This window comes from Triticum urartu, chromosome 7A, assembly GCF_056163025.1.
Source record: "Triticum urartu cultivar PI428250 chromosome 7A, HENAU_Tu73, whole genome shotgun sequence".
NCBI lineage: Eukaryota > Viridiplantae > Streptophyta > Magnoliopsida > Poales > Poaceae > Triticum > Triticum urartu.
Genome location: NC_141879.1, coordinates 375,854,064 through 375,878,501, shown reverse-complemented (window position 1 = coordinate 375,878,501; position 24,438 = coordinate 375,854,064). Strand labels below are relative to the sequence as shown.

The 24,438-nt window shown below is 44.9% G+C and overlaps 1 pseudogene; it reads left to right on the top strand.

Annotated features, from left to right (window-relative positions):
• The window catches only part of LOC147959645 (uncharacterized), a 71,385-nt pseudogene extending 47,569 nt beyond the window's left edge, over nt 1-23,816 (top strand).
• The last annotated feature ends 622 nt before the right edge of the window (nt 23,817-24,438 follow it).

The following is a 24,438-nucleotide window of genomic DNA, read 5'->3' as shown; positions in this document are numbered from 1 at the left end:
GCAGTTTTCAAAGCAGCCCAAGTAGCAGGAATGGGATATAATCTACAATGCTCAGACCACCAAACACATGCAAAACTAGTGAATGCACAAACAGCAGCAGGAACACGTCTCTCCTCGGGATATTGTAAACATGTAAATCGTTGTTCAGTTTCTAACTCCCAAGTAAGATATATATCAGGAACATATCTACCCTCAAATGGTGGAATATTAGGGAGATGGTCATGATCTCGTACCTGAGGGTGAGCCCTACCATTGCCATTATTTGCATGTGGACGACCTGATGGTTGCTGTGCTGGTGGTGGCACGTAGTTCTGATTTTGATCAACCTCATCCTCGTAATCGCCAGCAAAATCATCCTCCTCCGCATCAGCAGCAGGAGCCACAGAATTAGCAACAGCAGCACCAACAGTTTGGCTAGGTGCAAGAGGGAGACGGCTCGCTCGGCGGAGGGCTGTTTCACGATGTGTAGGTAGTCGTCGTTGTTGTTGTTGTAGAGGTGCGTTATGTGCAGCCGGTGGTGGTGGTGGAAGACGCGCGAGCAATTCATTAAACCTATTATCGAGCTTTGTTTCGAACGTCTTCTCCATGTCATCTATCTTCTCCATGGCCTCTTCAAATCTGTTTAGCACATCCTGCACCTGTCCATTCATCATTTGCTGAAATTTATCATGCAACTCCTGATTCGTCATGTTCTCCCAGTCAGTCTCGTCGGCTTGTGATCCTGCCATGGTTAGCAACAATAGAAAACACACAAGAATATGATCCTACAGAATACTAACAAGAGGTGGTGGTGGCGGGTGTCACAAATCCGTCAAGCAAATCTCAAATTCTTACCAGTTCTTACCCAGCAGCAGGCGGTGATCGGCAACCGTTGTAGTCAAAACTCTCAAAGGCTTGGATAGAGCGATTGCCAGGGAGAGTCAAACGCACGACGTAGAGGTATGTGGAGCTGGGAAGGCTTATAGTATGGTAGCAAAAAGGGTCAGCAATAATCAATTCAGAGATGCAAAGTTGAATAAACGCTCAACGACGGTACTGTGCTGGTCCTAGGCTAGACCGTGCTAGAGACGCGAGCCTAGAACACTAACAAAATCACGGCGCTGCACGTAAATAAGGGAAAATCACACTCTGGAACTTTTTTTTTCGCTTTTTTTTTTGCGCTCCTCTTTTTTTTTGCGCTCTTTTTTATTGCGAAAAATTACTATAATGGCGAGTGTCTCAAAACTCTTCCCTCGTCAAACTGACAGGATGGGCACGAAATTTTTTTTTCACTTTTTTTCGAAATCAGGGCAGCGACGACGAAAAAGTGCGACAAAAAATCACTATGATGGCACGTGGCTCAAAAGACTCAGAAAAACCTAAAAATAGGATAGGGAAAAAATATTTTTGCCCGTGAAAATTTTGGCCTAAAAACTGCACGGGGGTCTCCGGACTCTTTTTTTTTTCCGAGACCTACGCAGGCAAGGAAACACGAATCGGAATTGAGATTGATCTCAAGAACAAACCTAATATGAGAAGAACTCGGATTGGTGGTGGATATATGGTTACAGATTGGTGGTGGTATATGGATACAGATTGGTGGTGGTATATGGATACGGATTGGTGGTGGTATATGGATACGGATTCAGAACGGTGGCGGATAAGCAATGGTGGTAGATGGGCGATGATGATGGTGCGGCGGCGGCATGACAACTTATGACCAGAACTCGAAACTCTAAAAGACTAGACTCTAAGACCAGCAACTTGACATGACGATGCAACCGCAAATTCAACAAAGCAAAAACCCTAAAAAGATTATGCAAAGGCTCAGATTGGTTCGGATATGATGAACTAACCCTAATTTTTTTTGTGGCTTTTTCGTGGACTGTAGGTATGAAGAACAGACTCGATCTAATCTACGAAAAACTGTAAAAATCTCACCGAGCAACCTGGAAATCTGATACCACTTGATAGAGTAAAAGGTGTCCCGATGTTTCGATGAGATGGTGGCTATCGTTTTCTGTGGGAGTTGATAGAGGCAAAGATGTCCCGATGTTTCGATGAGATGGTGGCTATCGTTTTCTGTGGGAGTCGACCTTGACGATCCGACTACGAACGTGCGAGACGTCGCGCCTTAGCAATCGCTAAACCAACTTCCGAGGGGTTATTGACCACGCCGGAGCACGATCAACCTGACCACGAGGGCCTGTTTCCTGCGAGCAAACGAAGAACAAGCAAGAAACTGAGATTGCAATCTGGATATTGCGAATATAAGATGAAAGCTTTATTGATCAAGGTGGGGTTCGGTGACGTCTTGGTCTGGTCGTTGGACACAAACGAAGTACGCGAAGTTGCAGCTATGGCGAACTTTTAATCTAAACAAAACCCAAAGTCTAAACGACGCCCTAAGGGCTGTATATATGGAGGAAGAGAGGGGAAATTCGTGGCCCTTGAGGGTGGGGTCCGAAACCAACCCTAACTCTTGTTTCCCCACACATACGGACTCTAAAAATAGCCTATACTTAAGTATTTCGAAATTACATGGGCCTGGCCCATTAATAAGGTGACGCAGCACCTAGAATAGCCTATGGACGAATATTATGAAGTGGCATCTTGTATATTTCGTCCATGGCTTCATGCACTCCTTATGGCGGCTTCAAAGTCCTGAAATCATCACTTGTAACTCCGTTCTTGATCCCCTTGCGCATGCCATCAACTTCATGCGTGTTCTTGCTCCAATGTTCATCCTTCTCCAAGCTAGGCCCTTCATTTGAAAGCAAAACAAATGTATCCAATTTAGGCAGCATCATAATCTCATGAACATTAGAATCATTACCAAGAAACGAAAGTACCTGGTAATTTAATTGGCGTGCGCGAGCTCTACTAATTGGTCCAGTATATGTAACAGTAGGGGCTGTGGGTGTAACAATGGTATTGATGTCCTCATCATCCTCCCCTTCTTGAAATGAAGTCGTCCTCGACGGAAGCTCATCTTCCTCACCCAAATAAGGCTTCAAATCTGCAATATTAAAAGTGGGACTAACCCCAAAATCTGCAGGTAGCTCAAGTTTATATGCATTATCATTTATTTTCTCTAAAACCTTAAAAGGACCATCAGCACGTGGCATTAGCTTTGATTTGCGCAGATTAGGAAATCTATCTTTACGCAAATGTAACCAAACAAGATCTCCAGGTGCAAACACAACATGTTTTCTACCCTTATCTCCAGCAAGTTTATATTTAGCATTCATACGCTCAATGTTTTCCTTAGTTAACTCATGCATTTTTAAAATCAATTCAGAACGTTCTTTAGCATCAAAATTAACCTTCTCCGAAGATGAAAGAGGCAACAAATCAATAGGTGCACGAGGTAGGAAACCATACACAATTTCAAAAGGGCACATCTTAGTAGTAGAATGCAATGAACGATTATAAGCAAATTCAATATGAGGCAAGCATTCTTCCCACATTTTCTTGTTATTCTTCAAAACAGCCCTAAGCATAGTAGACAATGTTCTATTGACTACTTCAGTTTGTCCATCAGTTTGGGGGTGACAAGTAGTACTAAAAAGCAGCTTAGTCCCCAACTTAGCCCATAAACATCTCCAAAAGTGGCTAAGAAATTTAGTATCATGATCTGAAACAATAGTATTTGGCACACCATGTAAGCGAATAATTTCACGAAAGAACAAATCAGCAACATTAACAGCATCATCGCTTTTATGACATGGTATAAAGTGTGCCATTTTCGAGAACCTATCCACGACAACAAATATGCTATCCCTCCCCTTCTTTGTTCTAGGTAAACCTAAAACAAAGTCCATAGATATATCCTCCCAAGGAACACTAGGTACAGGCAAAGGCATATATAAACCATGAGGATTGAGTCGTGACTTAGCTCTTTGACATGTAGTGCAGCGAGCAACAAAACGCTCAACATCCCGTCTCATCTTTGGCCAAAAGAAATGTGTAGCAAGTATATCCTTCGTCTTCTTGACGCCAAAGTGTCCCATTAATCCTCCTCCATGCGCCTCCTGCAACAACAAAAGACGAACGGAGCTAGCTGGAATGCATAGCTTGTTAGCACGAAACACAAATCCATCGTTAAGAACGAACTTGTTCCAAGTTCTCCCTTCCTTACAATTCTGCAATACATCTTTAAATTCAGCATCATTAACATATTGATCCTTGATGGTCTCCAAACCAAATATTTTAAAGTCAAGTTGTGAAAGCATAGTATAACGACGAGACAAGGCATCAGCAATAACATTTTCTTTACCCTTCTTGTGTTTAATCACATAAGGGAAAGTCTCAATGAATTCAACCCATTTAGCATGTCGACGGTTCAGTTTTGCTTGACTTTTAATGTGTTTCAAAGATTCATGATCAGAATGTATAACAAATTCCTTGGGCCATAAATAATGTTGCCATGTTTCTAAGGTCCGAACAAGAGCATATAATTCTTTATCATAAGTAGAATAGTTCAGACTAGGCCCACTCAATTTTTCAGAAAAGTATGCAACAGGTTTTCCATCTTGTAATAACACACCTCCTAATCCAATTCCACTAGCATCACATTCAAGCTCAAAAGTCTTATTGAAATTAGGAAGTTGGAGTAAAGGAGCATGTGTCAACTTATCTTTCAATACCGTGAAGGCTTCTTCCTGTGCGGTACCCCAAACAAAAGGTACATCCTTCTTTGTAAGCTCGTTGAGAGGTGCAGCAATGGTGCTGAAATCTCTCACAAAACGCCTATAGAAACCAGCGAGGCCAAGGAAACTCCTCACTTGTGTGACCGTTTTGGGCTGCGGCCAACTCTCAATAGCTTCAATCTTGGCTTTATCAACTTCAATTCCCTGTGGAGTAACAACATAGCCAAGAAAAGATACTCGGTCGGTGCAAAAGGTGCACTTTCCAAGGTTACCAAACAAACGTGCATCACGTAGAGCAATAAAAACAGCACGTAAATGTTCCAAATGTTCCTCCAAAGATTTGCTATAAATCAATATGTCATCAAAGTAAACTACCACAAATCGTCCAATGAAAGCACGTAAAACTTCGTTCATTAACCTCATGAAAGTACTAGGTGCATTAGTTAACCCAAAAGGCATGACTAACCACTCATATAATCCAAACTTAGTTTTAAATGCTGTTTTCCATTCATCTCCCAATTTCATACGAATTTGATGGTAACCACTACGCAAATCAACTTTGGAGAATATTGTAGAGCCACTCAATTCATCAAGCATATCATCTAGCCTAGGAATAGGATGACGATAACGAATAGTAATATTATTAATGCCTCTACAATCAACGCACATACGCGACGTACCATCCTTTTTCGGCACTAAAATGATAGGAACAGCACAAGGACTAAGGGATTCGCGTATATAACCTTTGTCGAGCAGTTCTTGTACTTGACGCATAATCTCCTTCGTCTCCTCTGGATTGGTACGGTATGGTGCACGGTTGGGTAATGATGCACCGGGAATTAAGTCAATTTGATGCTCAATCCCGCGAATAGGTGGTAATCCCGGTGGCACGTCTTGTGGAAAGACGTCGGCGAACTCCTGCAAAATGGTAGTGACAGCAGGAGGCAAAGAGGAAGGCACGTCCTCGAATGAAAATAATGCCTCTTTGCACACAAAAGCATAGCAAACAGATTTGCTAAAATCTAGATCATCAATATCAGATTTGGTGGCAAGTAAACATGCACTTTTCAATTTAATTTCAGAAGCAACACTAGATTGTTTATTATTATTAGGCTGCATTTGTTGCTCAAATTCTTTTGCCACAATCTGATTTTCACTCTTAGTTTTCTCCTGTTTTGCTTTATTAGCTCTATTAATATCATCTTTCAAAATGGAATCAGGAGTCATAGGAAGCAAAGTAATATTTTTTTCTTTATGAACAAGAGTATACTGATTGTTTCTACCATGGTGAATAGAATTTTTATCAAATTGCCATGGTCTACCAAGTAATAAGGAACACGCTTGCATCGGTACCACATCACAATCAACATAATCAGCATATGTAGAGATACTAAAATGCACACGAACAGTATGTGTTACCTTAACCTTGCCGCTGTTGTTGAACCATTGGATGTAGTAAGGATGTGGATGTGGTCTTGTGGTGAGAGATAGCTTCTCCACCATCTCGATGCTAGCCAAGTTGTTGCAACTCCCTCCATCTATGATCACGCGAACAGAACGTTCCTACACAACTCCCTTTGTATGGAACAAATTATGCCTCTGATTTTGCTCAGCTTGTGTAACCTGCACACTCAAAACACGTTGAGCAACTAAACATTCATACCTGTCAGCATCTTCAGGAGCCATGTATTGCGTCTCATGATCAGAATCGTCTCCACCGTGTTCGTCACGTGTAATAAGAGCCAAAGTCTCCTCATCATAGTCACTAGCGGACTCATACCCACCATCCTCAGTAACAATCATCACACGCTTAGATGGGCATTCACTCGCATAATGACCTCCACCCTTGCAACGTCGACAAATAATATCATTTGTTTGCCCTGTTGATGCCATGGATGAAGAAGAGCTCTTTGCAGGCCCAGAAGGTGTGCTCTTGGCAGATAGTGGTGATTGTGCCTGCTTTATTGTATCACGGTTGGAGGTGGCAGCCGACGGAGGCGCTGGTGAAGCAGAACGTGTGGAAGTAGATGATGCATGTGGTGTCCATGAAGAAGGTCGACCTGCAGAAAAGTTAGTCCGCGCCAATGCCTGTCGATCCTGCACTTCACGTTCAGCTTTACAAGCAAGATGGAATAAACGAGTGATATTAGTATACTCCTTATACTCTAGAATCGTCTGAATCTCTCTATTTAATCCACCCATAAAACGTGCAAGCATAGCTTGATTCTCCTCAACAATACCACATCTAATCATGCCAGTTTGTAATTCCTGATAGTATTCTTCTACAGAATTTTTTCCCTGTCTTAAGCGCTGCAATTTTTGAAGTAATTCACGTTGATAATATGGTGGAACCCAACGAGTACGCATAGCAGTTTTCAAAGCAGCCCAAGTAGCAGGAATGGGATATAATCTACAATGCTCAGACCACCAAACACATGCAAAACTAGTGAATGCACAAACAGCAGCAGGAACACGTCTCTCCTCGGGATATTGTAAACATGTAAATCGTTGTTCAGTTTCTAACTCCCAAGTAAGATATATATCAGGAACATATCTACCCTCAAATGGTGGAATATTCAATTTTAGTTTAGGGAGATGGTCATGATCTCGTACCTGAGGGTGAGCCCTACCATTGCCATTATTTGCATGTGGACGACCTGATGGTTGCTGTGCTGGTGGTGGCACGTAGTTCTGATTTCGATCAACCTCATCCTCGTAATCGCCAGCAAAATCATCCTCCTCCACATCAGCAGCAGGAGCCACAGAAGTAGCAACAGCAGCACCAACAGTTTGGCCAGGTGCAAGAGGGAGACGGCTCGCTCGGCGGAGGGCTGTTTCACGATGTGTAGGTAGTCGTCGTTGTTGTTGTTGTAGAGGTGCGTTAGGTGCAGCCGGTGGTGGTGGTGGAAGACGCGCGAGCAATTCATTAAACCTGTTATCGAGCTTTGTTTCGAACGTCTTCTCCATGTCATCTATCTTCTCCATGGCCTCTTCAAATCTGTTTAGCACATCCTGCACCTGTCCATTCATCATTTGCTGAAATTTATCATGCAACTCCTGATTCGTCATGTTCTCCCAGTCAGTCTCGTCGGCTTGTGATCCTGCCATGGTTAGCAACAATAGAAAACACACAAGAATATGATCCTACAGAATACTAACAAGAGGTGGTGGTGGCGGGTGTCACAAATCCGTCAAGCAAATCTCAAATTCTTACCAGTTCTTACCCAGCAGCAGGCGGTGATCGGCAACCGTTGTAGTCAAAAATCTCAAAAGCTTGGATAGAGCGATTGCCAGGGAGAGTCAAACACACGACGTAGAGGTATGTGGAGCTGGGAAGGCTTATAGTATGGTAGCAAAAAAGGGTCAGCAATAATCAATTGAGAGATGCAAAGTTGAATAAACGCTCAACGACGGTACTGTGCTGGTCCTAGGCTAGACCGTGCTAGAGACGCGAGCCTAGAACACTAACAAAATCACGGCGCTGCACGTAAATAAGGGAAAAGCACACTCTGGAACTTTTTTTTTTCGCTTTTTTTTTGCGCTCCTCTTTTTTTTTGCGCTCCTCTTTTGTTTTTTTTTTGCGAAAAATTACTATAATGGCGAGTGTCTCAAAACTCTTCCCTCGTCAAACTGATAGGATGGGCACGAAAAAAAAAATTTCACTTTTTTTTTCGGAAATCAGGGCAGCGACGACGAAAAAGTGCGACAAAAAATCACTATGATGGCACGTGGCTCAAAAGACTCAGAAAAGCCTAAAAATAGGATAGGGAAAAAATATTTTTGCCCGTGAAAATTTTGGCCTAAAAATTTTGGCCTAAAAATTTTTTTCCGAGACCTACGCAGGCAAGGAAACACGAATCGGAATTGAGATTGATCTCAAGAACAAACCTAATATGAGAAGAACTCGGGTTGGTGGTGGATATATGGTTACAGATTGGTGGTGGTATATGGATACAGATTGGTGGTGGTATATGGATACGGATTCAGAACGGTGGCGGATAAGCAATGGTGGTAGATGGGCGATGATGATGGTGCGGCGGCGGCGTGACAACTTATGACCAGAACTCGAAACTCTAAAAGACTAGACTCTAAGACCAGCAACTTGACACGACGATGCAACCGCAAATTCAACAAAGCAAAAACCCTAAAAAGATTATGCAAAGGCTCAGATTGGTTCGGATATGATGAACTAACCCTAATTTTTTTTGTGGCTTTTTCGTGGACTGTAGGTATGAAGAACAGACTCGATCTAATCTACGAAAAACTGTAAAAATCTCACCGAGCAACCTGGAAATCTGATACCACTTGGTAGAGGCAAAGGTGTCCCGATGTTTCGATGAGATGGTGGCTATCGTTTTCTGTGGGAGTCGACCTTGACGATCCGACTACGAACGTGCGAGACGTCGCGCCTTAGCAATTGCTAAACCAACTTCCGAGGGGTTATTGACCACGCCGGAGCACGATCAACCTGACCACGAGGGCCTGTTTCCTGCGAGCAAACGAAGAACAAGCAAGAAACTGAGATTGCAATCTGGATATTGCGAATATAAGATGAAAGCTTTATTGATCAAGGTGGGGTTCTGTGACGTCTTGGTCTGGTCGTTGGACACAAACGAAGTACGAGAAGTTGCAGCTATGGCGAACTTTTAATCTAAACAAAATCCAAAGTCTAAACGACGCCCTAAGGGCTGTATATATGGAGGAAGAGAGGGGAATTTCGTGGCCCTTGAGGGTGGGGTCCGAAACCAACCCTAACTCTTGTTTCCCCACACATACGGACTCTAAAAATAGCCTATACTTAAGTATTTCGAAATTACATGGGCCTGGCCCATTAATAAGGTGACGCAGCACCTAGAATAGCCTATGGACGAATATTATGAAGTGGCATCTTGTATATTTCGTCCATGGCTTCATGCACTCCTTATGGCGGCTTCAAAGTCCTGAAATCATCACTTGTAACTCCGTTCTTGATCCCCTTGCGCATGCCATCAACTCCATGCGTGTTCTTGCTCCAATGTTCATCCTTCTCCAAGCTAGGCCCTTCATTTGAAAGCAAAACAAATGTATCCAATTTAGGCAGCATCATAATCTCATGAACATTAGAATCATTACCAAGAAACGAAAGTACCTGGTAATTTAATTGGCGTGCGCGAGCTCTAGTAATTGGTCCAGTATATGTAACAGTAGGGGCTGTGGGTGTAACAATGGTATTGATGTCCTCATCAACCCCTAAAAATGAAGTTCTTCGACTAAAGACTTTGGATTTTTGAAGACTTTCTGAAGACTTTGAAAGTGAAGAAATTGGTGCGATCCTGAAGACTTGGTATTCATTCGAGGAACATGAAGCATGAAGACTTTTTTTTCGTAGTTTCATTTTCTCTTTCTTGAGTCATAGGAAACACCATATTGTTAAAGGGGGTCGAGGAAATACCAAGGAAAAATTTCCATGTGATGCTCAACTCAAAATCCTACACCTACCAATCCCTTCGAGTGAAGCCATTGGAAATCTCATATAGTTCAATCATTTTCTTCAGTGACAGAGACGAAGTTCTTCTGGTCTCTGAGGAATTTGTTCTGACTGAGGAGTTAGGAATTCGCTAGTGCAGATTGCCTACATAGTGAGGAACATGATAGCCCTGAGGAATTTGATACTCAAATTTCCAACCATTGCTGTGCCTTGTGCCAGCTGTCCCAAAATATCTACCCACCTAACGGTCATATCATTGAAGGGCATTTATGTCTTATCATGTCGGGCTGCTCCCTAGGCTATAAATAGCCGCCCCTACAACCACTAGCTGGTTGGCTGCTCCGAGAGAAAATGACACTTGTCATTTGAGAGCATCCCATCCTTCGAGGACTTTGAGCGAAAATCATCAAGTGAGGAAAACCCAAACCCAAACACCTACAAACCCCAAGTGATTGAGCATCACGGAAGAGATTGATCCTACGTGGATCCGACACTTGTTACCTTCGAAGACTGTGCTTTTTCCAAACGGTTAGGCGTAAAGGTCTAGAGCATCCAAGAGGAATTGTGGATCGCCGAGTGACCAAGTTTGTGAAGGTTCGGAAGTCACCTAAAGACTTACCACGAGTGATTGGGCGAGGTCTGTGTGACCTTAGCTCAAGTAGAATACGGTGAGGACTGTGTGTCCTCAGGTCTAAATACCTAGCCGCTCCAACCAGACGTACAACCGAGACAGCAGTTGGAACTGGTCTACCAAATCATTGTCTTCACCAAGCTCACTGGTTCTATTTCCTCAACTCTTTCATTTCCTCATAACTGTGTTGAGTGCTTGTTCATATCTGTGTTTGAATACTTTGACTGAAGACTTTCTCAATTTCCTCAGTTCAATTTCTTCAGTCTGTTTGTCATCATCCTGTGTTATCCTGTGTTTACACTTTCTGTACTCTGTGCTTGTCTTCATTTCATCATGATGACTATGCTTGTGCTCTGTTATGTTTACTTTTGAGTACTTATTCCGCTGCTACTAGTTCTTCGCTAAGGAATTTCCTCACCTGCAAATTCCTCAGTGAAGAATTCATAAAAATCACCTATTCACCCCCTCTAGTCGATATAACGCACTTTCAGCCGATGATATTGTGCTTGCGAGGGTCTAGTCACTTAAGAAGTTCGCAGACGTTGTTGAGCTCGAACCGATGTAATTCCTCTTGCATTGCTTGAATCCACTCAGGCTCCAGAAATTCTTCATCTACCTTAGTGGGCTCTGTGAGAGAGACGAAAGCAAAGTGCCCACAAAAGTTAGACAAATGTGAAGCTTTTGAGCTTGTGAGAGGACCTGGTGTGTTGATGTCGCCCATGATTTTCTCAATCTGCACTTCATTAGCAACGCGAGGATGAGCTGGTTAACGATGAGGAATTTTCTCAGCATTTTCTTCAGAGCCATTTTCTTCAAGTGCACCAGCATGATGTTCTTCATATTCTGGAATGACTTCTTCAGCAGATTCTTCGGTAGGAACGACATCCTCAGTAGCCTTGAACTTAATGGATTCCTCAGGAAGTATTTCATCTAGCACAGGAGGTAGGTGCTCTCTTTGCGAGCCATTAGTTTCATCGAACCGCAAATCTACAGTTTTAACAACCTTGTGGTGATAGGTGTTGAAGACTCTGTAGGTGTGCGAGTCCTTACCATAACCAAGCATAAAACCTTCATGTGCTTTCGGTGCAAATTTAGAATTGTGATGCGGATCTCTAATCCAACATTTAGCACCGAAGACTCTGAAATAACTCACATTGGGTTTCTTGTCCGTGAGGAGTTCATATGAGGTCTTTCTAAAGAATTTGTGAAGATATACCCTGTTGATGATGTGGCATGTAGTATCAATTGCCTCAGGCCAGAATCGAGGAGGCGTCTTGTACTAATCAAGCATAGTGTGGACCATCTCAACAAGAGTCCTATTCTTGCGCTCCACGACGCCATTCCGCTGAGGGGTATAAGGAGCAGATAACTCATGAGTAATACCAAGTTCATCAAGATAGTCATCAAGACCAGTGTTCTTGAACTCAGTTCCACTGTCACTTCTGATGTGCTTGATCTTCACACCAAAGTTGGTTGAAGCCCTCGAGGAAAATTGTTTGAAGACTCCCTGCACTTCAGTTTTGTAAGTGATGATATGCACCCATGTATAACGAGAATAGTCATCAACAATGATGTCAGGACCCCGATTCCAAGTCACATCGATCTAGCCGGTAACACCTCATATCACTTTGTGGCCTCACGCATGGTATTCCATGGGTGTCGCCTTACCATGGCCCGGGACCGTTTGCGCCTTTTGGCTCACGTATATGATAGTGTCGCAAGCTTCCATATGACAGAGAACCCGGGCCGACATGGCTAGTCGTTAACCCAAAGCGACACTAACCTATGGGAACAGGCATATATGAATCACATCGAGCATGTCGGTCAGCGGCGTGTGAATCCGGGCTGTAGCACTGGGCTAACAGGACTCCGGGAACCCGAGCTGTAGCAGGCTAGGAAGGACTCCGGATGTCACCGCGTGACATTTCCCCGAAGGGACAGACACAGGAACGAAGTGAAACACATGCCGGCCAATCAAGTGTCCTGAGCAGTAGTGCTGGGCTAACAGGACTCCGGTGAACTGGGCTGTAGCGGACTACTATGGCTCATGGAAGCACTAGACTACATTTCCCCATAAGAGAGGCTGCCAAGGGTAAACAACTAGATTGCCGGATCCCACACATACCAAGCATTTCAATCATACACAGAATATGCTCGATATGTGTAAATACAACATGGCATCACAACATAACTCTATGACTCAAGTATTTATTCACTAGGCTCCGAGGAGCGAGAAATTACAAACATGGGTCTCATGACCCAACAATCATAGCATACAATTCAAAGCACATGCGGAAGCTTAACATGTCTGAGTACAGACACCTACAAATGAAAAAGGCTAAGAAGCCTGACTATCTACCAGATCCAGCCGAGGGCACAAGATCGTAGCTGAGGTATCAAGCTAAACGTCGAAGTCCACACAGAACTACTAGCGAAACTGAAGTCTCTCTACAAAACATAAATTAAGCAAACGTGAGTACAAAGGTACCCAGCAAGACTTACATCAGAACTAGCTACATATGCATCGGTATCAACAAAGGGGGATGGTGGAGTTTAACTGCAGCAAGCCAGCTTTGACTCAGTGGCTAACCTGAACTATGACTGCACGCAACTCTTTTGAGGTGGGACACACGAGTCCACATATTCACCATTCAATACACCACTATGGATCCGCTCTCGTCTCCCTACGAGAAGGCCATCCATAGCACTCACACTTATCTTGCGAGTTTTAGAATATCCACTTTCACTTGTCTATGAACTATGCAAGGGGTCCAAATTTCCATATCCGAGGAATCCGGCTATTCGAATAGATAATGATAACCCTGCAGGGGTGTACTTCTTCACACACGCTCCCACCACTTACCACCATATACACGTCATGTATCACGGCAACCTTCAAGCGGAAGCCTGGCGAGGGTGTCGGCCATGGCCTACCTAAACACTTAAGTCTCTAGTCCAGGTTTATAGCCTATCCAGGTTCCATCCGCAGGGAGTCCGGCCGAGGTTTCCACATACGGCCCCGAACGATGTGAACAGGGTTCCTGAGTCACCAAACGGGCGCCCGGTACACCGTGCCACGGTGTATCTACCGCAACATAGCCCACCCCTAGGGTCAGCGCTACGCACGGCCGCCAACACATAACCTACAAACACCAGAAACTAGTTGCAACTCCTGGACAAAGTACTAGGGTGATTAAGAAGCCGAGAGGGTCAATTAAGGATCCCAATGAGTGGTAGTAGCTGTTCATGGATCACAGACACAGAACTCAGTTCCTGAGGACGGTTTCAATGAGACAGCCCACCATGTACTCCTACATGGCCTCTCACCGCTACCTTTACCAAAACATGTTCACACACTTAGCTCACACACAGTAGGACATGTTCACACACCTCCGATTCATTCCCGATGAATCAGACCTGACACAACTCTATGCAATAGCAGGCATGACAAACAAGCATGAATGAGTAGGCACATCAGGGCTCAAACAACTCCTAATCATGCTAGTGGGTTTCATCTATTTACTTTGGCAATGACAGGTCATGCAGAGGATAAGGGGTTCAACTACCGCAACAAGTAACAGATGAATCGTTGTTGTCCTAATGCAGTAAAAGAGAGCAGGAGCGAGAGAGTGGGGTTGTATCGGAATGAACAAGGGGGTTTTGCTTGCCTGACACTTCTGAAGATATCATTTGGTCTTCATCAGTGTCAACGATCACCGCGTCGGTAGAACGTCTATCGAGAGGGGACAACCACCGGCAATAGAGAAGGAACACAATCAATGCAATGCACAACATGATGCATGATAATGACATGGCAATATGTTGTTGATTGAGCTAATGCAACTAGCAACACAATTAAATGAAGTTGGTTTGAACACTAGGTTCAAATTCAAACTATGAATTCAAATAGTGCATTATCATGTTTTGGACTAGACAGTGAGGTTAAGTTGTTCAAACATGCATGGAAATGCCATATTCAGATTCCTTGGATTTTTCAGATCATTTTTCATATATAATTTATTTCATTTGGAGTTACGGTTGAATTTCTATGAATTTTAGAAGTTTATACTAATTTCTGGAATTTTCTGAATTATAATAAATCCAGGAAATGAGTTATTGCGTCAGCATTAGGTCATGCTGACCTCAGCAGGTCAACAGGCGGGTCCAAGTCAAACCTGACGTGTGGGATCCACACGTCAGTGATATAGGCTGGTTTGGTGGATGACAGGTGGGCCTAGTCAACTGCCACGTCAGCCGGATCAACACTGACGTGTGGGGTCGATCAACGTGTGACGTGGCAAAGTCAAAATGACAGGTGGGGCCCTCCTGAGATCGGTGCTAATCTAACAGAGTAGTTAACTAACTAATTGGGCACTAGGGCCCACATGGCAGTGGCTCTAGAGGGGTTGGTTAGTGGGATGTTTAACCGCTAATGATGGCCACGTCAGCTACCGGCGTTTAGCCGCCGGCGACCAAATCCACGGCGGAGGGAGTCGGGATTTCGCTGCAGGGCCCTATTTGGCGCGCGGGGAGCATCTACGTGAAGCTGGGGGGCTGCCGCGTCGAGTGGTGGTGGTGTTTGGGCTCGGGGTGGTCGGAAAAGACGGCGATGGCGGTGCTGCGGTGCGTCCCGGCTTGCTTGACTTGGCGGAGAGGTCGGGGACGATGTGGCGGAGCGCCTGGACTGGTGGGGGAAGCGAGGGGGAGGCGGTGGACACGGCAACGACGAGCGGCGGCGATGGCTCCGCTCGGCTTTGGGAGAGAGAGTGAGAGAGAGCGAGGCAGGGAGAGAGGGGAGCGGTCGAGGGGGTCCAGGGGGTAGCGTGGCGTCGTAGAGGGAGTCCAGGGCGACGAGGGGGCAGCCAGGCAGGCAGCTGCCGGTGTGGCACGCCGCGGCGCCATGGCAAGCTTCTCCTCTGCCTTCTGGCGAGAGGAGGAAGACAACTGGCAGGGGGGTGGCTGGGGTGGGCCGGCTTCAACAGCAGGCCGCACAGGTAGGTGGGCCGAGGTAAGTTCCAGGTTAGTCCTTCTCTCTCTCTCTCTCTTTTAATTAAATTTTGTTTTCTATTTTTCTGTTATTTGTTTTGATTTAGTTTTAGACACTAAATCATTTTTGTTGCTTCTGATAATTCTTGTAGGGACTAGTTGGGTTATTCCAAAGCCCTTCACCAAAGATCAGAATTATTGGACATATATTAATTATTTAATAAATATATATCCAATGCAAATAGTTATTGATTTAATTCAAAGGCCCAAAATAAATATCTCTGAGATTCCAAAAATATTGTTTTAAGTTTTACCTCTTGCCAATATTTTCAGAGACTAAGAGGAACATTTTCTTGGACTTCTTTGAAAAGATTTTAATGTTGATTATTTTTGAAGTGATTTATGAGGGTTTCAACTAACCTCAATTCAACTTTCAGAATTTAGACATGATGCATGAGTGGAGATGCAACTATTTCACTCAGGTACTCTAGGGCTGTGACAACTCACCCCCACTAAACAAGAATCTCGTCCCGAGATTCAAGACGTGAGGTAAGAAGACAGAGGGGCACAAGACCAACACAATCTTCACGATCCAGGTTGCACCTCTTAGGGTTGTTGATTCGTTGCATACGTTGACTCTGGCATCCTTGCTTTTCAGATCTTCATCCACGCGATGACGAGAAGAAAAGAAACTCTCGAAGAATCGATCTTCTTGAAGATCGAGCAACCGACGATCAACTCACAGAACGAGACATAGCGACATCTGTCGAGATGAGACACGATACACACATCAAGAATGATGGAAATGAGCATATGACAAGGTTTAAGTAAGTAGCGAAATTCCCACACCTAGGAGGGTGGTGAACGGTGTCAACGTAGCGAGGGGTTGGGTTGCCATGATACCATAGCGAGACATCTTAAGGAAGGTGACTCACAGAAATATTCCCTTAAGTGGCAAAAAGAATTACTTTTGATTCAGAGATCATTGAGACTTTTTATACCAGTCTAAGGCAAATCACAACAATCGCTTAGAGGAGTACGAAGGGATGGCATACCCGGACTAGAATGGATGATGTGAACTACCTTGTTGAAGGCAGCGCAATGGATGATTTTTGCTTATCATCGGAAATGGATGGAACCTATGGTAGTACCACTGTTGAAGATGATCCTGACCAGGAATTACCGGGAAGGTAGTCCAAGATAGAATGGCACAATGGCGGTGCAAGCTGGGAACAAAATGCAAATGTGGGAATGATTCTAGTAACTGGGGATACACTCAACAGTAGAGAGTGATTCCACTGTTTGAATGGTTCTAGCATAATCGAGGGAACCGAGAGCACAACGACCCCTGAGGAACAACTTCTAGAATAAGTTGCACTAAATCCTCATGGAGAAGATGGGCAAATAGCTCGATCAAGATTCTACAACGATAGATCTTCCGGCTAGGTGTGTCGGCCAGAACAACAACCTTGTCGGGCCTACATCATAAATCTTGGAATAGCTCCAACCATCATATCTGCCTGAGATTCAGATCTGGTTGGTAACGGGATATTTCAGACAACATGTCCGGAAAGAAAGTTTGCAACACAAACCAACGAGATGGCGTTGCGAGATTCTCGGGAGATGAACTACAATAGCAAGCTCCAAAACATGAGCTGGTTCTGCTACAACATGTGAACACGTTGTCCCAGACAAGTATGACCACATGGTAGTCTTATAACAAAATACTACCGAGTTCAGGTGGGGAACCATCATTGAGGATATCGAGGTCCTTGTGCATGAACTAGTATTCGCACAACAACCCCTTTTCCTTGAACAAATCAATCAGTGGCTTGGTGTGCTAGGGAGTACATATGGAGTGGAGGTAATTAATCTACCAAACCATAGAATACTTCGCACGTATGCATGACTGATTTGGGATGATTCCAGGGGAAACATAAAAAAACCTTCCTCAAATTCATGGCGGCAACTTACATCAGATACATGTGAATTAGAGGAAGTCACTTCTCTCATCCAAACATATACCTCAGGGACGGGTCTCGAAGGCATTGTTTACAAAGTTTCCAACACTAGCTTAATGTCCAACAAAATCATGGAGAAGATAAGGATGTTGTCGATGGGCTCAACAACAATTTATCCAGGTTTCCATATAAGTGGAATTCCATAATTATGTGAACAAGATGACAGCACTGGTCAGACCCAAGGATATAATGGTGTATGCTCGAGGAAACAACCACGAGTAAGACAACATTACTAACATCGTTGGTTCTGATTTGATTTGATGATAACCCATACTCAAACCAAGAATTGGATAAGACAATAGGTCTGGCAATTGATCACAGGGACCAATCGATGAAGATATCTTTCTTCAACACACACACACGAAAGGATATCCCTTAACATGAACTAAGATAGGCAAGCTTCTATCTTCCAACTCTCCAAGTTGTTGTTTAGCTTAACCAAGTAGCTCAGGGGTATCCAACATGGATTCTTGGAGAAGGAGTGGTTTATAAGAAACCAACGTGATCACGAGCTCAACATAGCGGTCAGGTAACAACCTGGTAATACATCCGAGAAGATTTTCGGAAAATCACGAAACACCGATATGTTATTAAGTTCGAGAACAATCTTGCTTTTTAGGGCAAGATGATATGATCAAAAGAGTGAGGGATTGAATAATCCTAACTCATTGATCGAGGAGTGCACCAGAAATAAGGACTAGGTAGCACGATAAACCTTGGGGTGATGATTCGATACTCAACACGCTAAGGATAAGATTATTGTCCATTAACTACCAAGCAACACAATTGCTAGGAGTATTGATTTCACGCATCAGGGTGAACTTGTCGGTGATCCGGTTACAATAACACGGAAACCGAGGAATGAACAATGATGGCAAGAGTTATTACTGCGTCGAGAATTCATAAGAGGTGGTGCAATTCTCATGACACTCTTGACATAAAGATAGTAACACTCCAAGGTAGAACAGACCAAAAGCTTGATTGCATTTGATCCGCGGAATACAACTGCTTTGACCCAATCCTAGAAATGGATGAGGTACTGGAGTTTGTTTCTCCTAGTCATTCCGGAATAGAATGGCTTGACAGACCACTAGAGTAATAGGCATCGATAAACACGATTGCCAACTACTCCTTACTATCAATTGATAGATGAAGGTCGGAATATAAATGAAGAGGAACAACTCAAGGGAACATATATCTTTTTGAGTTGTGGATGCATAGATTAATATGTCGAACCAAGTTCAACAGGTTTCTTCCAGATAACCCATGCAGAAAGGTAGAACTGGCAGAGTCACAATATGAATGGAGTACTCCTCAAGAGCACCCTGGTTGTGATCTTTTGATTCAAAGAACTTCTGCCATAGTGGTTCATGGTATTGGAAGAACGATATACCACGGACCTCGAGGACTATCGCAAAAGTTACTAATATCCTAAAGGGACTAGCAAACACTATCAACATGAAGTAAGTAGGGCGAATCTCGTGTTCATGAACCCCGGAGTAGAATACCTACTAACTAATAACATCACGGGATGCTTTCAAGAAGAATGGCTAGAATCATCACACTAGGAATATAAAGCATTGCTAGATTACTGGGTGATTCTTTAAGACACCTAGGGTCATAATAATAACTCCAACATATATGTCGATGCAATAGAATACCTCAACTCACAATTAGTGTGATTAACCTGTCCTAGAGGAACATCGAAAACCAGAGGGAAAAGGATTCTGCAAATGCATCAGATTGTTTGGAAACCTGGGACGACTCAGACAACATAACGGTTGTAAATGCTCGAAAAGATTTGAGACATCCTGCAAAACGGTGGCATAACCACTCAACATCACAATATCGAAGTCCCGGGATCAAGGGTCAACATACAGAAGTAGTAGGAACTGAACTGAGGCTTAATCCATCAATCCTATATGTCTCTATCATAGTAACTCGTCATCCTGATAGATAGATGAGAAGGCCTAGTTCTTAATCCCCGTAGAAGAGAAGAGGTTGACTCAGATCAGAAGGCCATGAGGTATAAGAAGTAAAAAGAGCCTTACGTTCCCTTCCACAATCAATTCCCTTATATAACTAAAGCATTTCTAGACTCAACTTCGACCAGAATGGCTTGGTAATCCTACAGGCAGTCAGGCTCTGATACCAAAGCTGTCAGGACCCCGATTCCAAGTCACATCGATCTAGCCGGTAACACCTCATATCACTTTGTGGCCTCATGCACGATATTCCACGGGTGTCGCCTTACCATGGCCCGGGACCGTTTGCGCCTTTTGGCTCATGTATATGATAGTGTCGCTAGCTTCCATATGACAGAGAACCCGGGCCGACATGGCTAGTCATTAACCCAAAGCGGCACTAACCTATGGGAACAGGCATACATGAATCACATCGAGCATGTCGGTCAGCAGCGTGTGAATCCGGGCTGTAGCACTGGGCTAACAGGACTCCGGGAACCCGGGCTGTAGCAGGCTAGGCAGGACTCCGGATGTCACCGCGTGACATTTCCCCGAAGTGACAGACACAGGGACGAAGTGAAACACATGCTGGCCAGTCAAGTGTCCTGAGCAGTAGTGCTGGGCTAACAGGACTCCGGTGAACCGGGATGTAGCGGACTACTATGGCTCATGGAAGCACTAGACTACATTTCCCCATAAGAGAGGCTGCCAAGGATAAACAACTAGATTGTCGGATCCCACACATACCAAGCATTTCAATCATACACACAATATGCTCGATATGTGTAAATACAACATGGCATCACAACATAACTCTACGACTCAAGTATTTATTCACTAGGCTCCGAGGAGCGAGAAATTACAAACATGGGTCTCATGACCCAACAATCATAGCATACAATTCAAAGCACATGCGGAAGTTTAACATGTCTGAGTACAGACATCTACAAATGAAAAAGGCTAAGAAGCCTGACTATCTACCAGATCCTGCCGAGGGCACAAGATCGTAGCTGAGGTATCAAGCTAAATGTCGAAGTCCACACGGAACTACTAGCGAAACTGAAGTCTCTCTACAAAACATAAATTAAGCAAACGTGAGTACAAAGGTAGTCAGCAAGACTTACATCAGAACTAGCTACATATGCATCGGTATCAACAAGGGGGGGGGTGGTGGAGTTTAACTGCAGCAAGCCAGCTTTGACTCAGTGGCTAACCTGAACTACGACTGCAAGCAACTCTTTTGAGGTGGCGCACACGAGTCCACATATTCACCATTCAATACACCACTATGGATCTGCTCTCGTCTCCCTACGAGAAGGCCATCCATAGCACTCACACTTATCTTGCGAGTTTTAGAGTATCCACTTTCACCTGTCTATGAACTATGCAAGGGGTCCAAATTTCCATATCCGAGGAATCCGGCTATTCGAATAGATAATGATAACCCTGCAGGGGTGTACTTCTTCACACACGCTCCCACCACTTACCACCATATACACGTCATGTATCACGGCAACCTTCAAGCGGAAGCCTGGCGAGGGTGTCGGCCATGGCCTACCTAAACACTTAAGTCTCTAGTCCAGGTTTATAGCCTATCCAGGTTCCATCCGCAGGGAGTCCGGCCGAGGTTTCCACATACGGCCCCGAACGATGTGAACAGGGTTCCCGAGTCACCAAACGGGCGTCCGGTACACCGTGCCACGGTGTATCTACCGCAACATAGCCCACCCCTAGGGTCAGCGCTACGCACGGCCGCCAACACATAACCTACAAACACCAGAAACTAGTTGCAACTCCTGGACAGAGTACTAGGGTGATTAAGAAGCCGAGAGGGTCAATTAAGGATCCCAATGAGTGGTAGTAGCTGTTCATGGATCACAGACACAGAACTCAGTTCCTGAGGACGGTTTCAATGAGACAACCCACCATGTACTCCTACATGGCCTCTCACCGCTACCTTTACCAAAACATGTTCACACACTTAGCTCACACACAGTAGGACATGTTCACACACCTCCGATTCATTCCCGATGAATCAGACCTGACACAACTCTATGCAATAGCAGGCATGACAAACAAGCATGAATGAGTAGGCACATCAGGGCTCAAACAACTCCTACTCACGCTAGTGGGTTTCATCTATTTACTGTGGCAATGACAGGTCATGCAGAGGATAAGGGGTTCAACTACCGCAACAAGTAACAGATGAATCGTTGTTGTCCTAATGCAGTAAAAGAGAGCAGGAGCGAGAGAGTGGGGTTGTATCGGAATGAACAAGGGGGTTTTGCTTGCCTGACACTTCTGAAGATATCATTGGGTCTTCATCAGTGTCAACGATCACCGCGTCGGTACAACGTCTATCGAGAGGGGACAACCACCGGCAATAGAGAAGGAACACAATCAATGCAATGCACAACATGATGCATGATAATGACATGGCAATATGTTGTTGATTGAGCTAATGCAACTAGCAACACAATTAAATGAAGTTGATTTGAACACTAGGTTCAAATTCAAATTCAAACTATGAATTCAAATAGTGCATTATCATGTTTTGGACTAGACAGTGAGGTTAAGTTGTTCAAACATGCATGGAAATGCCATATTCAGATTCCTTGGATTTTTCTGATCATTTTTCATATATAATTTATTTCATTTGGAGTTACGGTTGAATTTCTATGAATTTTAGAAGTTTATACTAATTTCTGGAATTTTCTGAATTATAATAAATCCAGGAAATGAGTTATTGCGTCAGCATTAGGTCATGCTGACCTCAGCAGGTCAACAGGCGGGTCCAGGTCAATCCTGACGTGTGGGATCCACACGTCAGTGACACAGGCTGGTTTGGTGGATGACAGGTGGGCCTAGTCAACTGCCACGTCAGCCGGGTCAACACTGACGTGTGGGGTCGGTCAACGTGTGACGTGGCAAAGTCAAAATGACAGGTGGGGCCCTCCTGAGATCGGTGCTAATCTAACAGAGTAGTTAACTAACTAATTGGGCACTAGGGCCCACATGGCAGTGGCTCTAGAGGGGTTGGTTAGTGGGATGTTTAACCGGTAATGACGGCCACGTCAGCTACCGACGTTTAGCCGCCGGCGACCAAATCCGCGGCGGAGGGAGTCGGAATTTTGCTGCAGGGCCCTATTTGGCGCGCGGGGAGCATCTACGTGAAGCTGGGGGGCTGCCGCGTCGAGTGGTGGTGGTGTTTGGGCTCGGGGTGGTCAGAAAAGACGCCAGCGACGACGTTGGCGGCTGCCGGAGCTCGGGCGAGCTCGGGGTCGTCGCTAGGAGGCACAGCAGGAGGTGCGAAGGGGTGCTGCAGGCTCCTGGGGACAGAGCGAGTGCGGTGAAGTGCTCGGTTGCGAGCTTGCGCGGCTGTGGCCACGGCTACGCCATGGCCGCCGGCGAGATGCTCTCGGGATCGAAGAGGGCGGCGACTACACGGCGCAAACGAGCAAGGGGGAAGTGGGGATCTAAGGAGAAGCTCACGGGGAGTGCAGCGGTGGTCTTGGGGAGCTCGGGGAAGCAACAGAGCGGGCGCACGGTCGCCGGCAATCTCGGCGGACCGAGGTTGAAGAAGACGGCGATGGCGGTGCTGCGGTGCGTCCCGGCTTGCTTGACTTGGTGGAGAGGTCGGGGACGATGTGGCGGAGCGCTTGGACTGGTCGGGGAAGCGAGGGGGAGGCGGTGGACACGGCAACGACGAGCGGCAGCGATGGCTCCGCTCGGCTTTGGGAGAGAGAGCGAGGCAGGGAGAGAGGGGAGCGGTCGAGGGGGTCCAGGGGGGTAGCATGGCGTCGCAGAGGGAGTCCAGGGTGACGAGGGGGCAGCCAGGCAGGCAGCTGCCGGCGTGGCACGCCGCGGCGCCGTGGCTAGCTTGTTCTCTGCCTTCTGGCGAGAGGAGGAAGACAACTGGCAGGGGGGTGGCTGGGCTGGGCCGGCTTCAACAGCAGGCCGCACAGGTAGGTGGGCCGAGGTAAGTGCCAGGTTAGTCCTTCTCTCTCTCTCTCTCTTTTAATTAAATTCTGTTTTCTATTTTTCTGTAATTTGTTTTGATTTAGTTTTAGACACTAAATCATTTTTGTTGCTTCTGATAATTCTTGTAGGGACTAGTTGGGTTATTCCAAAGCCCTTCACCAAAGATCAGAATTATTGGACATATATTAATTAATTAATAAATATATATCCAATGCAAATAGTTATTGATTTAATTCAAAGGCCCAAAATAAATATCTTTGAGATTCCAAAAATATTGTTTTAAGTTTTACCTCTTGCCAATATTTTCAGAGACTAAGAGGAACATTTTCTTGGACTTCTTTGAAAAGATTTTAATGTTGATTATTTTCGAAGTGATTTATGAGGGTTTCAACTAACCTCAATTCAACTTTCAGAATTTAGAGATGATGCATGAGTGCAGATGCAACTATTTCACTCAGGTACTCTAGGGCTATGACAAATGACAAAGCCATATAGAGATGTAGCATTTGTGAATGTGGCATAATGAGTAGGGCCAAAGAGATCCATGTGAAGCAATTCAAATGGACGAGTGGTAGTCATGATGGTCTTTGAGGGATGCTTGGCCTTGGTCATCTTTCCGGCTTCACAAGCTCCACACAAATGGTCCTTGTGGAATTTCACACCCTCGATGCCAATGACAAGCTTCTTCTTCGCGAGCGTGTGCAAGTTCCTCATGTCAGCATGACCAAGTCGTCGATGCCATATCCAGCCTTCTGAA